Here is a 16,005-nt window from a genome sequence, read left to right on the forward strand (position 1 = left end):
AATATTCCGGAGGTAAAATAGTCCCCCATTCGGATCTCCGGGCGGGGACTACTCAAGAGGATGTCGTTATCAGGAGAAAGAAAACTGGCGTTCTACGGATCGGAGCGTGGAATGTCAGATCCCTTAATCGGGCAGGTAGGTTAGAAAATTTAAAAAGGGAAATGGATATGTTGAAGTTAGATATAGTGGGAATTAGTGAAGTTCGGTGGCAGGAGGAACAAGACTTCTGGTCAGGTGACTACAGGGTTATAAACACAAAATCAGATAGGGGTAATGCAGGAGTAGGTTTAATAATGAATAGGAAAATAGGAATGCGGGTAAGCTACTATAAACAGCATAGTGAACGCATTATTGTGGCCAAGATAGATACGAAGCCCACGCCTACTACAGTAGTACAAGTTTATATGCCAACTAGCTCTGCAGATGACGAAGAAATTGAAGAAATGTACGATGAAATAAAAGAAATTATTCAGATTGTGAAGGGAGACGAAAATTTAATAGTCATGGGTGACTGGAATTCGAGTGTAGGAAATGGGAGAGAAGGAAACATAGTAGGTGAATATGGATTGGGGGACAGAAATGAAAGAGGAAGCCGCCTGGTCGAATTTTGCACAGAGCACAACATAATCATAACTAACGCTTGGTTTAAGAATCATGAAAGAAGGTTGTATACATGGAAGAACCCTGGAGATACTAAAAGGTATCAGATAGATTATATAATGGTAAGACAGAGATTTAGGAACCAGGTTTTAAATTGTAAGACATTTCCAGGGGCACATGTGGACTCTGACCACAATCTATTGGTTATGACCTGTAGATTAAAACTGAAGAAACTGCAAAAAGGTGGGAATTTAAGGAGATGGGACCTGGATAAACTAAAAGAACCAGAGGTTGTACAGAGATTCAGGGAGAGCATAAGGGAGCATTTGACAGGAATGGGGGAAATAAATACAGTAGAAGAAGAATGGGTAGCTTTGAGGGATGAAGTAGTGAAGGCAGCAGAGGATCAAGTAGGTAAAAAGACGAGGGCTAGTAGAAATCCTTGGGTAACAGAAGAAATATTGAATTTAATTGATGAAAGGAGAAAATATAAAAATGCAGTAAATGAAGCAGGCAAAAAGGAATACAAACGTCTCAAAAATGAGATCGACAGGAAGTGCAAAATGGCTAAGCAGGGATGGCTGGAGGACAAATGTAAGGATGTAGAGGCTTATCTCACTAGGGGTAAGATAGATACTGCCTACAGGAAAATTAAAGAGACCTTTGGAGAGAAGAGAACCACTTGTATGAATATCAGGAGCTCAGATGGCAACTCAGTTCTAAGCAAAGAAGGGAACGCAGAAAGGTGGAAGGAGTATATAGAGGGTCTATACAAGGGCGATGTACTTGAGGACAATATTATGGAAATGGAAGAGGATGTAGATGAAGATGAAATGGGAGATATGATACTGCGTGAAGAGTTTGACAGAGCACTGAAAGACCTGAGTCGAAACAAGGCCCCCGGAGCAGACAATATTCCATTGGAACTACTGACGGCCATGGGAGAGCCAGTCCTGACAAAACTCTACCATCTGGTGAGCAAGATGTATGAAACAGGCGAAATACCCTCAGACTTCAAGAAGAATATAATAATTCCAATCCCAAAGAAAGCAGGTGTTGACAGATGTGAAAATTACCGAACTATCAGCTTAATAAGTCACAGCTGCAAAATACTAACACGAATTCTTTACAGACGAATGGAAAAACTAGTAGAAGCCAACCTCGGGGAAGATCAGTTTGGATTCCGTAGAAACACTGGAACACGTGAGGCAATACTGACCTTACGACGTATCTTAGAAGAAAGATTAAGGAAAGGCAAACCTACGTTTCTAGCATTTGTAGACTTAGAGAAAGCTTTTGACAATGTTGACTGGAATACTCTCTTTCAAATTCTAAAGGTGGCAGGGGTAAAATACAGGGAGCGAAAGGCAATTTACAATTTGTACAGAAACCAGATGGCAGTTATAAGAGTCGAGGGACATGAAAGGGAAGCAGTGGTTGGGAAGGGAGTTAGACAGGGTTGTAGCCTCTCCCCGATGTTGTTCAATCTGTATATTGAGCAAGCAGTAAAGGAAACAAAAGAAAAATTCGGAGTAGGTATTAAAATTCATGGAGAAGAAATAAAAACTTTGAGGTTCGCCGATGACATTGTAATTCTGTCAGAGACAGCAAAGGACTTGGAAGAGCAGTTGAATGGAATGGAAAGTGTCTTGAAAGGAGGATATAAGATGAACATCAACAAAAGCAAAACAAGGATAATGGAATGTAGTCTAATTAAGTCGGGTGATGCTGAGGGAATTAGATTAGGAAATGAGGCACTTAAAGTAGTAAAGGAGTTTTGCTATTTGGGGAGCAAAATAACTGATGATGGTCGAAGTAGAGAGGATATAAAATGTAGACTGGCAATGGCAAGGAAATCGTTTCTGAAGAAGAGAAATTTGTTAACATCCAGTATTGATTTAAGTGTCAGGAAGTCATTTCTGAAAGTATTCGTATGGAGTGTAGCCATGTATGGAAGTGAAACATGGACGATAAATAGTTTGGACAAGAAGAGAATAGAAGCTTTCGAAATGTGGTGCTACAGAAGAATGCTGAAGATTAGATGGGTAGATCACATAACTAATGAGGAAGTATTGAATAGGATTGGGGAGAAGAGAAGTTTGTGGCACAACTTGACCAGAAGAAGGGATCGGTTGGTAGGACATGTTCTGAGGCATCAAGGGATCACCAATTTAGTATTGGAGGGCAGCGTGGAGGGTAAAAATCGTAGAGGGAGACCAAGAGATGAATACACTAAGCAGATTCAGGAGGATGTAGGTTGCAGTAGGTACTGGGAGATGAAAAAGCTTGCACAGGATAGAGTAGCATGGAGAGCTGCATCAAACCAGTCTCAGGGCTGAAGACCACAGCAACAGCATAGATTGTCATCTCTTTTGTATAAGTAATGCCTACATTAAATCCGTACAGCTTCTATCCGAATATTTCCACTCTATAATGTGTTTTCCTAAGTGAATCAATAAATCAGTGTAAGTGGCTGACAGAACTGTTATTTGTAGTAGTGTATCCTATACTTTTTTCATGCAGTAGACCCTACACTGAGTCGGGTAATGTCTGCCAATTCTATGGTCTGACACTAAAATCATGATTCTTTAACGCTGTTGACAAGTAATTATGATTCGTAGGTTACAGATGGTCTTTCTGGTAACAGAATCAGATATATATTGATGCATCACGCCTTAATACAGAATTAGGTCACTACAGGTACAGTGGAATGTTAAATACAAGGTGTCACTGGCGCAAAACGCTTGGAAATAGGTGATACAGACGTATTTTTGTACCAATAGCACTCTGTGGAAATAAAATGGTGTCTTTTTAACCCTGTGTAAGGCCATTTCGATAAACAGTGGTATTTTCTGTCAGTTCCATGATAAAGTACCAAAAGTATAATTTCGTAATTTTTTTTCGAAAGAAGTGTTAAGGGGACTACACCGTGGTTCAGGTTGAAAAAAATCGATTTTCTGTTTTCACCATATTTCGATAGATTAAGGTTTTATATAAGTACTCTGAAAAGGATTTTGCTGAAAATAATTTTTTTAGAGCATTTAAAGAGAATTTTCCTACCAAGTGTGTTTATGTGCCACGCCCACTTTTCTGTCACCCACTGTCAACCCACCCACTGTCAACTCTAAGCCATATGGAGATGCCATTATTAGCAAAATAGAATGTGTAGGCCATGTTCAAGAACGTTTAGGAACAAGGTTGAGAAAAGTAACTGTTGATATGAGAGGAAAAAAATTAGAAGATGGAAAATTGGTGACTGGACAGGGTCGGTTAACTAAAACTGAAATAGAAAACTTGCAGGTATACTATGGGCAGGCAATTAGGGGAAAGAAAGAAAATTTGGAGGCAATGAAGAGAGATGTTTGGGCCATATTCTTCCGTAAGTCTTCTACTGATGATAAACCATGTCATGGATTGTGTCCATCAGGAGAAAATTCGTGGTGCAAATACTATAGGGTTGAGGCAACTGGAGAAACTTATTCTCACCAGCATTGTCTTCATGCTGCTGTTATTACAACAATTATACCTATTTTCAGAGACTTGGCTCATTCTGACCTTCTAAGGAAATGTCTACACGGGCAGACAAGGAACCCAAATGAATGTTTCAACAGCATAATTTGGAACCGCCTTCCTAAAACTGTATTTGTAAACATGCATACAATGAATCTAGGGGTTCATGATGCTGTTATTACATTAAATTGTGGTAATATTGGAAAGTGTTGGGTACTGGAAAAGCTAGGAATTAATCCTGGTGAAAATATGATAACTGGGCTGCAACATTGCTATAAAATGAGGATAGCCTATGCAGACAGGTCTGCATCTAACATGGCCAAGAAACAAGGCAAACATCCAGGAAGGTGAAAAAGAAGATGGAAGACCTGCTAGAGGCCAAAGAAGGGCATTCATGTGCAACAGGACAGTTTTAATTAACTGTAAGTAACAAATTTCAAAAGTTTTTTCCTTAAAGTCAATTTCCCACAAATTAAAATTTTCAGTACCTATGCCCCATTATATCAGAAACTATCGTAGGTAAATGAATGGAATTTTCAGAGACTCTGCATAACATAAAAAACCACCTCTGGTACTACATTCATTAATATTCCCCATTAGGAAGTTCACAAAAAATATTTTCTACAGCAAAAACTTAATATTTTTTGTTAATAAATTTACAAAAAGTATTTCTTAAAAACTATAAAATGGATAAAGTTGTTTTTTTAATACAGTTGACTCTATTAACATCATGTAAAATACAGTACAAATATTAAGGTCCTGCATCAAATAGTTTTTTCAGAAATGGGTCAAATACTTGCCTAAATTAACATGGGTTAGATAGGCAGGGTGTGGTCCCCTTAAGACTGAGATGTGTTCATATTAAGAATGTCTTACTTAGATGTTATCAGTCTCTGTACACAATATCAATGTGTAGTATCTCACTTTAACAAAAAACGTAGCTCCTTTTGATGTATAGATAAATACACAGCGGTTTTTGCTATCTCCACCACAGAATCTCTAATGCGACGTAAACTATAATAATATCCAAAGTACTAACTTATCTCTTGTGACCACAGTATCACGTAAAACTAATTTGGGTACAGTGCAGGCGACCTTTAGACACTATCCCTGCGCCGGCCGGTGTGCCCGAGCCGTTCTAGGCGCTTCAGTCTGGAACCGCGCGGCCGCTACGGTCGCAGGTTCGAATCCTGCCTTGGGCATGGATGTGTGTGATGTCCTTAGGTTAGTTAGGTTTAAGTAGTTCTAAGTTCTAGGGGACTGATGACCTCAGATGTTAAGTACCATAGTGCTCAGAGCCATTTGAAGCACTATCCCTGACTGTGCTGGTGTATGCAAAGCACTATTCTCGGTGTAATACATGGGCATTCACCTTCAGACGCTACCCCAGACCTAACGCTGGTAGCTGCACCTGTGGACGCTACCCTGAACGGGTGGATCAACGTCAAAACCCTACCTCAAGTCTACGTTGGGCAGTGGGAGCTGCCCACCAAAAACGACAGTTAGGTCATTCGGTAGGAAGTGTATTATGTTGGAGGTAGCTGAAAAATTACAGATTTCAGCTCAGTCGCGTGCTATGTCCTTCAACAATTTGTTGGAGGGGCTGTACAGATGCGTGCTCGGAATTCAACTATCGGAAACAGTAAACTGATTAATCGGGGGTTTGACGTTGCGACTGGGGTTTTAAAGCACTATAGAAAAACTAAATTGGTCCTCTCCTCTACATTCGGAAGGAGGAATAAAGATCTACCATGTGATGGAATAGTAACAACAATAACAACAACAAATACATCTGTTAGACATAGTTCACTGCAATGTATTGAGAAGCACTAAACACAACACACTTAAACCATGACCCAGTCCTTAGCAGTAGATGCCATGGCAAGATATCAGGGATCACTGAAATACTCGCGCATCCCACGCACTCATATCCCAAGGCCCACACGCAGCGTGCCAACCCCTCATATGCCACCGGCACCCAACGATCAGAGGTCAGTGAACACTACCGCTGCGATCGCAGCTGCAAACACGGACATGCGTGTATGTCAGAGGGCACCATCCGAGGCTGCGGAGGGCACGCAGGGTTGATTGGAGTGGAAGGAATTCGGATGTTATCAATACATCGAGTGCAAACATCCATCATTTTGAAACTTTCTCACGCCACATGCGAGTGTGCGCACTCACCCAGCACACTGGTCACTTCACCAGCCCTCGCTGGTGTGGGCAAGATGGGACAGGTCGGCGCATTCTGGTATCTAACTGCATATCACAGGCTGAGCTAATCCGTTACTTCCTGTTTGATGACTCCTCGTGACCGCTGCTGCAGTCCGCCACCTTGCACTGCGAAACAAGCAGTTGCAGCTTGGGTGTATACACTAGTTCTAACCAATTCCACCCTGACATAGCCCTCCCCCCCCCCCCCCGCCCCTCAGTTTTAAAAATCCACTTAATCCTATCCGAGAAAGCAATGTTGTTGACCATAGACCTCGAATTTCTCACACTAAATGTAGGTTTCTCCCTTTTATCCAAGTCATTTTCGAAGACAGACGAAATCGAGGCATACACGCTGTTTCACATCAGTGAAATGTTATTACTTGTTGTGAACATCATGTCACAGTATGGCGTAGTCTACATTTCCTCTAAGGATTTTCTCATCAGGTAGGAAAAAATCTTTTCTTATCTGTTACGTCATGCATCACAGGACTAGAATATTAAACTCATTTTCGCTCATGTTGGAATGCTAAGATCTACCACAGTCACAGGACGCTTCCTCACTTTCGAACTATCTCTTAAGGTAACCAAATGGCTTGGCACATACCAAGTCTCATAAGGTTACAGCACAGAGAAGTTGTAAATATCAGGTTTATAAGACGTATCACTTTATAAATTCGGTACTACATCTCATTTTATTACGATGGTTCTGTAGGTGGAAGATTAAAATATCGTTAAAAGATATCACCACAACGAAGAAAAAAAGATCTGTTTACCGCTACAAGTCAAGAATGACATCCATGGTGCCCTAGCTATTGCTTCCAGCCACCAGGCAGCATGTCACTGATATCAAATTGGTTGTTGTTGTTGTTGTTGTTGTTGTTGTCTTCAGTCCTGAGACTGGTTTGATGCAGCTCTCCATGCTACTCTATCCTGTGCAAGATTCTTCATCTCCCAGTACTTACTGCAACCTACATCCTTCTGAATCTGCTTAGTGTATTCATCTCTTGGTCTCCCTCTACGATTTTTACCCTCCACGCTGCCCTCCAATGCTAAATTTGTGATCCCTTGATGCCTCAGAACACGTCCTACCAACCGATCCCTTCTTCTTGTCAAGTTGTGTCGCAAACTCCTCTTCTCCCCAATTCTATTCAATACCTCCTCATTAGTTATGTGATCTACCCATCTAATCTTCAGCATTCTTCTGTAGCACCACATTTCGAAAGCTTATATTCTCTTCTTGTCCAAACTATTTATCGTCCATTTTTCACTTCCATACATGGCTACACTCCATAAAAATACTTTCAGAAACGACTTCCTTACACTTAAATCTATACTGGATGTTAACAAATTTCTCTTCTTCAGAAACGATTTCCTTGCCATTGCCAGTCTACATTTTATATCCTCTCTACTTCGATCATCATCAGTTATTTTGCTCCCCAAATAGTAAAACTCCTTTTTCTACTTTAAGCGTCTCATTTCCTAATCTAATTCCCTCAACATCATCCGACTTAATTCTACTACATTCCATTATCCTCGTTTTGCTTTTGTTGATGTTCATCTTATATCCGCCTTTCAAGACACTGTCCATTCCGTTCAACTGCTCTTCCAAGTCCTTTGCTGTCTCTGACAGAATTACAATGTCATCGGCGAACCTCAAAGTTTTTATTTCTTCTCCATGGATTTTAATACCTACTCCGAATTTTTCTTTTGTTTTCTTTACTGATTGCTGAATATACAGATTGAATAACATCGGGGAGAGGCTACAACCCTGTCTCACTCCCTTCCCAATGAAATGATAGCGCAGTTGATTTACGTAAAATTCTTCAACCTACGTCTATCTGGAGCACCATCGTGTATAAACCACACGTTTCTTCATCATAGCCGTCTGTTATATCGCCACAACTCTCTCATATCGACATTACACCGATAAAGGGTGCTAACCTCCTCGACATCGATTCTTTGTAACATGAGCACTACATAGGTTTCCAGAAGTGAATGACGCCTGCTGTTTACGAAGTTCATGCGCGATTACGGTTCGGAAATTATGATATGTTCACAGCAGCTCTATAAAATGATCGTCGACAGCCGAAAATGTACACGAAGAAACAGCGACATCTTACGAGGAAATAAACCCCATGATCAGTAGTCAGAGGAGATGTAATAGTCTTACCGCAGTTTGTCACCGCCCCTGGTCACCTTCCTCTTGCACACAGAAGTCATGGTACGATTTTAGGCTGTATTGCTCATGTGCGAGATAGTACTGTCGTTTCGCCATGACGCCACGTCTCTAGAATGCCTCCTTTCTTCACTATTAAGGTGTATATATGTAACATCAGTCTACCCTCCTCCTCGAGAACACGCAATTTCATTGATTTTGCTCAGTACTCTCTTCATGGCATTTGTCACTAATTTTATGTATTCTCAGTCAATTTCTATAATTTTACTAGGTTTTCGCGATTTTACATGTTTCATGGTATTTCCCTCAATTTTTACGTATCTCACATCAATTTTTCGTGATTATACCTGATTTTTCTCGAATCTGCCGATTTTATCTTATCTTCCATATTTTTTCCATGACTCTCCATATGCCTATGGTCATATTGCTGACATACCCATGTGCTGTTTTATTTTGTTTGAGCACATTTGCGCATCTTAAACACTAACTTACTAAAAAATCCTAAGATCTGCTATCTCCCCAGTGATCTACTAGCATGCATTTAGGATAGGACGAACATGAAGAATATAGTAGCAGTCGCCTCGTACCTATATCTTCCTGAAGACTCGATTCCAAGATGTGTCAGAGAAATGGGCTACTTCGCATACAACTTCATTCGTTTAGAGATGGGTATCGATACAGGTTTTCCATCGCTGGACATGTTTTATCACACATGACTTGGAAGTCCTCTGATGACTGTGGTTTGGAAAGATTTGCTGTTAACGATTGCAGGCAGATAGTGTTTTAAGTCACACACAGAACACGCCGTTGTATACGAGTCGATTACAGGTCATACCACACAACTGATATACCCTGACAGAACAACGGAAAAAAATGGTTAAATGTGTGATGAATGACCTGCAGCAACATCTCTCTCTCTCCCTCTCCACCGATGACTCCATTTACTTTCTATCGACCTTTATCGCAGATCCATGTAAGTTTAGAGGGAGATCACTATTTTCCTGGAAAGCATCAGACACAGCAGTCAACTTGCATTTATCACTATTACCCAATAGACGTACAGTAAAATGTTGTTAAAAAACCATACAGCAACTGTTTGTTAGCTGACACCGTAAGATTGTGATTGTCGGAGAGTACAGAGAAGCACATTGTAAATGCTGTTTGTTAGAGTTTAAAATAACTAACAGTCCTGCACAGGATCAAAGTGCGATCTGTTCTGTAGTTGTTGGCTGCAGTCACCACGGCTGGTAATACAACTCTCTTTAGCTAAGGATACTTTATAAACATTTGTAAGGCAATTGGTGATAACTTTGGGGTCACACCTGAGCTTGAGATCCGCCATATATAAATTTATTACGCTACATTTGGTGCTCACCCACATTAAACATTCTGTTCCAACCGTCTTATCGTTGTCGACGAAAAATGACAGTTTCCCTGATTCGTGGTGCTTCCATGTCAACTTTTTCTCACGATCCTCTTGCTGTTGAATACTCGCTCCCATGAACAAGAATTGTTCTGCATGAAGCAGAAGACATGCAGGTACTCCCCCAATTTCCCCGCATTTCGACGTTTTTTCCGTCGATTTATAGGTATTTTCCCTCAATTTATACGAATTTTCCGTAATTTTATCGATTTTATGTCACTTCTGCCCATGTGATCGTGACATAACCTATCTCTCTGTATTCTAAAATTGCTTGTAAATGCAGTGCAGTAGCCAACACCTAGTGCAAATACATTATTTTCCAGGTCAGACTGTTCACGAATGCTGTATGGGATCCTTAGCAGATGGGTTAGAAAAAGGTGACTCGTTTCGAGATATGAGAGTGGCTGTAATTATTAAAAGACGTCTCCATACGATCCAACGCAAACATGTGGTTGAATGGATAGATTTGATCCCAAATCGTAGACAGAATATCTACCACAAAGCGTAAGGCTAACAGCTGTAGAACCAAGACCGCTTTAACATACTCGCTGCGATCGTGTTTTTAACAGAGCGGTCCTTACGCAAAATGTATGTTGCTGACGATAGAATCCTTCTGTGGTCAGCATGAAATATCGGTTCTCAATAGTGTTTTTCATAAAGGACATCGTCTTCTCTCCCATCTGATCCACCTGGTGAGCGTAATCCTACTGCTGAAAGAGAAAAATTTCTTGCCACGTAAACTAACTCTCATAATCAATTTAATTACACTACTGACCATTAAAACAGCTACATCAAGAAGAAATGCAGATGATACACGGTTATTCATTGGAAAATAGTAGAACTGACATGTGATAACGTTTTCACGTAATTTGGGTGCATAGATCCTGAGAAATCAATACCCAAAACAACCACTTCTGGCCGTAATAACGGCCTTTATACGCCTGGGCATTGAGTCAAACAGAGCTTGGATGGCGTGTGCAGCTTCAACACGATACCATAGTTCATCAAGAGTAGTGACTGGCGTATTGTGACGAGCCAGTTGCTCGGCCACCATTGACCAGACGTTTTCAATTGGTGAGAGATCTGGAGAATGTGCTGGCCAGGGCAGCAGTCGAACATTTTCTATATTCAGAAAGGCCCGTACAGGACCCGCAACATGCGGTCGTGGATTATCCTGCTGAAATGTAGGGTTTCGCAAGGATCGAATGAAGGGTAGAGCCACGGGTCGTAACACATCTGGAATGTAACGTCCACTGTTCAAAGTTCACAAGAGGTGACCGAGACGCGTAACCAGTGGCACCCCATACCATCACGCCGGGTGATACGTCAGTATGGCGATGACGAATACACGCTTCCAATGTGCGTTCACAATGATTTCGCCAAACACCAATGCGACCATCATGATGCTGTAAACAGAACCTGGATTCATCCGAAAAAATGACGTTTTGCCATTCGTGCACCCAGGTTCGTCGTTGAGTACACCATCGCAGGCGCTTCTGTCTGTGACGCAGCGTCAAGGGTAACCGCAGCCGTGGTCTCCGAGCTGATAGTCCATGCTGCTGCAAACGTCGTCGAACTGTTCGTGCAGATGTTTGTTGTCTTGCAAACGTCCCTATCTGTTGACTCAGGGATCGAGACGTGGCTGCACGATCCGTTACAGCCTTGCGGATAAGATGCCTGTAATCTCGACTGCTAGTGATACGAGGCCGTTGGGATCCAGCACGGTGTTCCGTATTACCTTCCTGAACCCACTGATTCCATATTATGCTAACAATCATTGGATCTCGACCAACGCGAGCAGCAATGTCGCGATACAGTAAACCGCAATCGCGATAGGCTACAATCCGACCTCTATCAAAGTCGGTAACGTGATGGTACGCATTTCTCCTTCTTACACGAGGCATCACAACAACGTTTCACTAGACAACGTCGGTCAACTGCTGTTTGTGTATGAGAAATCGGAAACTTTACTCATGTCAGCACGTTGTAGGTATCGCCACCGGCGCCAACCTTGTGTGAATGGTCTGTAAAGCTAATCATTTGCATGCCACAGCATCTTCTTCCTGTCGGTTAAATTTCGCGTCTGTAGCACTTCATCTTCGTGGTGTAGCAATTTTAATGGCGAGTAGTGTACTTAGCCTATGAATATGATAACAGTGAAATGCCGCCTGTTGGGTGGAAAGAATGGCTAGGACACTGCGGATATGATTCTTGACTTGGGGCAGTAAACAGACGTTTTCTTCGTTGTGGTGATATCTTTTACTAATGTTTGAATCTTCTACCTAAACAGGGAGAGACAACCATCATAATAAAATGAAATGTATTGCCAAATTGATAAAGTGATACGTAGTATAAAAGGTATATCTACAACTTCTCTGTGCTGTTACCTTAAGAAGCTTTGTGCGTGGCGAGAAATTTGGTTCCCTTAAGAGATTTCGAAAGTGAGGGGACGTCCTGTGACTGTGGTAGATCTTAGCGCTCCGTCATGAGCCAAAAATAAGTTTAATATTCTAGTCCTGTGATGCATGACGTGGCAGATAAAGAAAAATATTTTTCTACTTGATGAAAGAATATTTAGAGGCACTATAGTCTATGCCATAGTACTGTACATGATATTCACAACAACAGTAGGGTTTGGAAACAGGGTCATTGCAGGAATGAATCTCGCCAAATAGTCCAATCCTAGTACCCATCAATAGGAAGCAAGGAAAAATTGTCCCACACAATGGGTATCGATTTAAATATAGGCGATCTGTCTGATAGAGTGAGGGAATACTTCCATGACATCCACAGCTGGGGGTTCACCAGGTAAACACTGCTTTGTCTGCGGCTCGATCCGACCTCTAATGGCACACTACATGACGAGAGAGAGAGAGAGAGAGAGAGAACAAGCAGCAGTTTCGACACAAATTTCTCGGATATCAAATATGAAAGCGTTGGTGCCAGGCGACGCTTTTGTTCGGGGATTAGTACAACATCCCGTGTCAGTCGTGGGGTGCGAGCAGACACTTCTTGGATACCGGCATGTGCCACGACCGGTAACAGACACGTCGCTTTGCGGGACCCAGAGCGACCTGCGAATGCGATGGCGCAACCCGGCGCTGTCCGCAGGCCAGAGGACGGGGGGTGGTGGACGGCGCGTGCATCGCGATCTGAAGATTTTAACAGCGTAATTATGTGTTGTGAGTGTTTCATGGCGGTATTCCTTGCGTGATCGGAATAAAAAAAAGTTCGTTTTAATTACTCTTTCCGATGTATTTTACGAGAGCTGAGACTTTTCGAACAGCAGAGAATGATCAGCAGGAGAGATCCAACCCCTAGAAATTGAGTTTTTTAAAAAAATATATTATATACCCTCTGCTATGTAACTGAATTTCCTGTTGCGAGAGCCCTTTTCTTCATCTCAGAGCCACCGATTTCCGGTTTGGAGGAGGGGGGGGGGGAGGATTTATAAGAGGGAGAGGGCTTAATTAATTTGCCAGTTTAATTAATAAGTCAATCAAATTGATGGAGGGGCATACTGAAAGTGTACCTGTAACAGGTAACAGTGTGGGGGAGGGAGGAGGGTTGGTGGGTGCCAGAGGGTTGGGAGGAGGAGAGGGAGGGAGGAGGGGTGGGGGAAGGTTTCTGAGAAGGACAGACTATCCACAGGGGGCCATAATGCACTTAACAGAACGATAGGTTAAGGACCTGTCAGTCAAAAGAGAACAATTGATTTGGCCTTGAATGTCGACATGCCCCAGATGTAGACAACCTGCACTAATAAAACGCTCTAATGTCCTTGTTCTCCCACTACTTTCGTCATCCAATAGACTCTTCCCAATTTTGTGATGACTGTAGGGAATAAGTAAATAAATGTTTCATTGTTAGCAAAATATGCATTGTTCATAAACTGTCATAAGAACTGTGCTACTGGAGTTGTTATAAAATATTTGTGTTGTATTGTGGTCTTCAGTCCGAAGACTGGTTTGATGCAGCTCCCCAAGCTACTCTATCCTGTGCAAGCCTCTTCATCTCCGAGTAACTACTGCAACCTAAATCCTTCTGAATTTGTACCCCCCTCCCCCAGACACACACACTTCCATCCAGTTCTAAATTGGTGATGCTTTTGTATTACAGAACTGTCCTATCAACTGATCCCTTTTTCTAGTCATATGTGCCACAAATTTCTTTGCCCCCCAATTCTATGCAGTACCTCCTCATTAGTTAAATGATCTATCCATCTAATCTACAGCATTCCTTTGTAGCACCACGTTTCAAAAGCTTTTATTCTCTTCATGTCTAAGCTGTTTGTTGTCCATGTTTCGATTCCAAACATGGCTACACCCCATACAAATTCTTTCAGAAAAGACTTCCTGACATTTAAATCTATGCTCGACATTCACAAATTTCTCTTCTTCAGATACGCTGTCCTTGCCATAGACAGTCTACATTTTATACCCTCATTACATCAGCCATCATCAGTACAATGTCATCGGCAAACTCCAGAATTATTATTTCTCATCCCTGGAATTTAAATCCTACTCCACATTGTTCTTTTATTTCCTCTATTGCTTTCTCAATGCACCGATTGAATAATGTAGGGCATAGGGTACAACCATGTCTCACACCTTCCTCATCTCTTCCATCCCTTTCTTGCCCTTCGACTCTTATAGCTGCTGTCTGGTTTCTGTACAAGCTGCAAATAGCCTTTCGCTCACTGTATTTACCCCATGCTACCCTCAGACTTCTAAAGAGAGTATTTCAGTTAATATTGTCAAAATATGTCTCTAAGTCTACAATTGTCATAACCGTATGTTTGCCTTTCTTTGAGTTATCTTCCAAGATAAGTCGTAGGGTCAGTATTGTCTCACGTATTCCTACATTTCTCCAGAATCCAAATGGATCTTCCTCGAGGTCAGCTTCTACCAGTTTTCCCATTCTTCCATAAAGAATTAGTGTTAGTATTTTTCAGTCATGACTTACTAAACTCATAGTTCGATAATATTCACATCTGTCAATACCTGCTTTCTTTGGAATAGGCACTCTTGAAGAGTGGAGCTACCTCGCCTGTCTCACACATCTTCCTCACTAGGTGGTAGAGTTTTGTAATGGCTGGCTCACCCAAGGCTGTTGCAAGTAACAGTTCTACTGGAATCTTGTCTACTCCTGGTGCCTTGTTTCGACTTAGGACTTTTAGTGCTCTGTCAAATTTTTCTCACACTATCATTACCCCCATCTCATCGTCATCTAGCCGCCCCCGGTAGCTAAGTGGTCAGCACGACGGAATGTCAATCCAAAGGGCCCGGGTTCGATTCCCGGCTGCGTCGGAGATTTTCTCCGCTCAGGGACTGGGTGTTGTGTTGTCGTAATCATCATTTCATCCTCATCGACGCGCAAGTCGCCGAAGTGGCGTCCAATCGAAAGACTTGCACCAGGCGAGAGGTCTACCCGACGGGGGCCCTCGTCACACGATATTATTATTATTATCGTCATCTATGTCCTCTTCCATTTCTGTAATATTGCCTTCAAGTACATCCCTGTTGTATAGACCCTCTGTATACGCCTTCTCACTTTTAGTTTCCCTTCTTTGCTTAAGACTGGGTCATCTGAGTTCTTGATATTCTGACAGCTGCTTATCTCTTTTCCAAATGCATCTTTTAATTTTCCTACAGGCGCTATCTATCTTTCCCCTAGTGAAATAAGCTTCTAAATCCTTATATTTGTCCTCCAGTGACTCCTGCTTAGTCATTTTGCACTTTCTACCATTCTCATTTTTTAGGCTTTTGTATTCAATTTCTCCTGCTTCACTCCTACATTTTATGTTTTCTCCTTTCATCAGTTAAATTCAATATCTCCTGTGCTGTCCAAGGATTTCTACTAGGCCTTGTCTTTTTACCTATTTGATCCTCTGCTGCTTCACTATTTCATCACCTAAACCTAACTATTGGTCCTCTACTACATTCCTTTTCCCTGTTGTAGTCAGTCATTGCCTAATGCTCTCTCATAGGCACTTAAAAACCTTTGATTCTTTCAACGTATCCAGTCCCATCTCGTTAAATTTATACCTTTTTGCAATTTATTTAGTTGTAATCTACAGTTC

Source organism: Schistocerca piceifrons, chromosome 5, assembly GCF_021461385.2.
Source record: "Schistocerca piceifrons isolate TAMUIC-IGC-003096 chromosome 5, iqSchPice1.1, whole genome shotgun sequence".
NCBI classification, from domain to species: Eukaryota; Metazoa; Arthropoda; class Insecta; order Orthoptera; family Acrididae; genus Schistocerca; species Schistocerca piceifrons.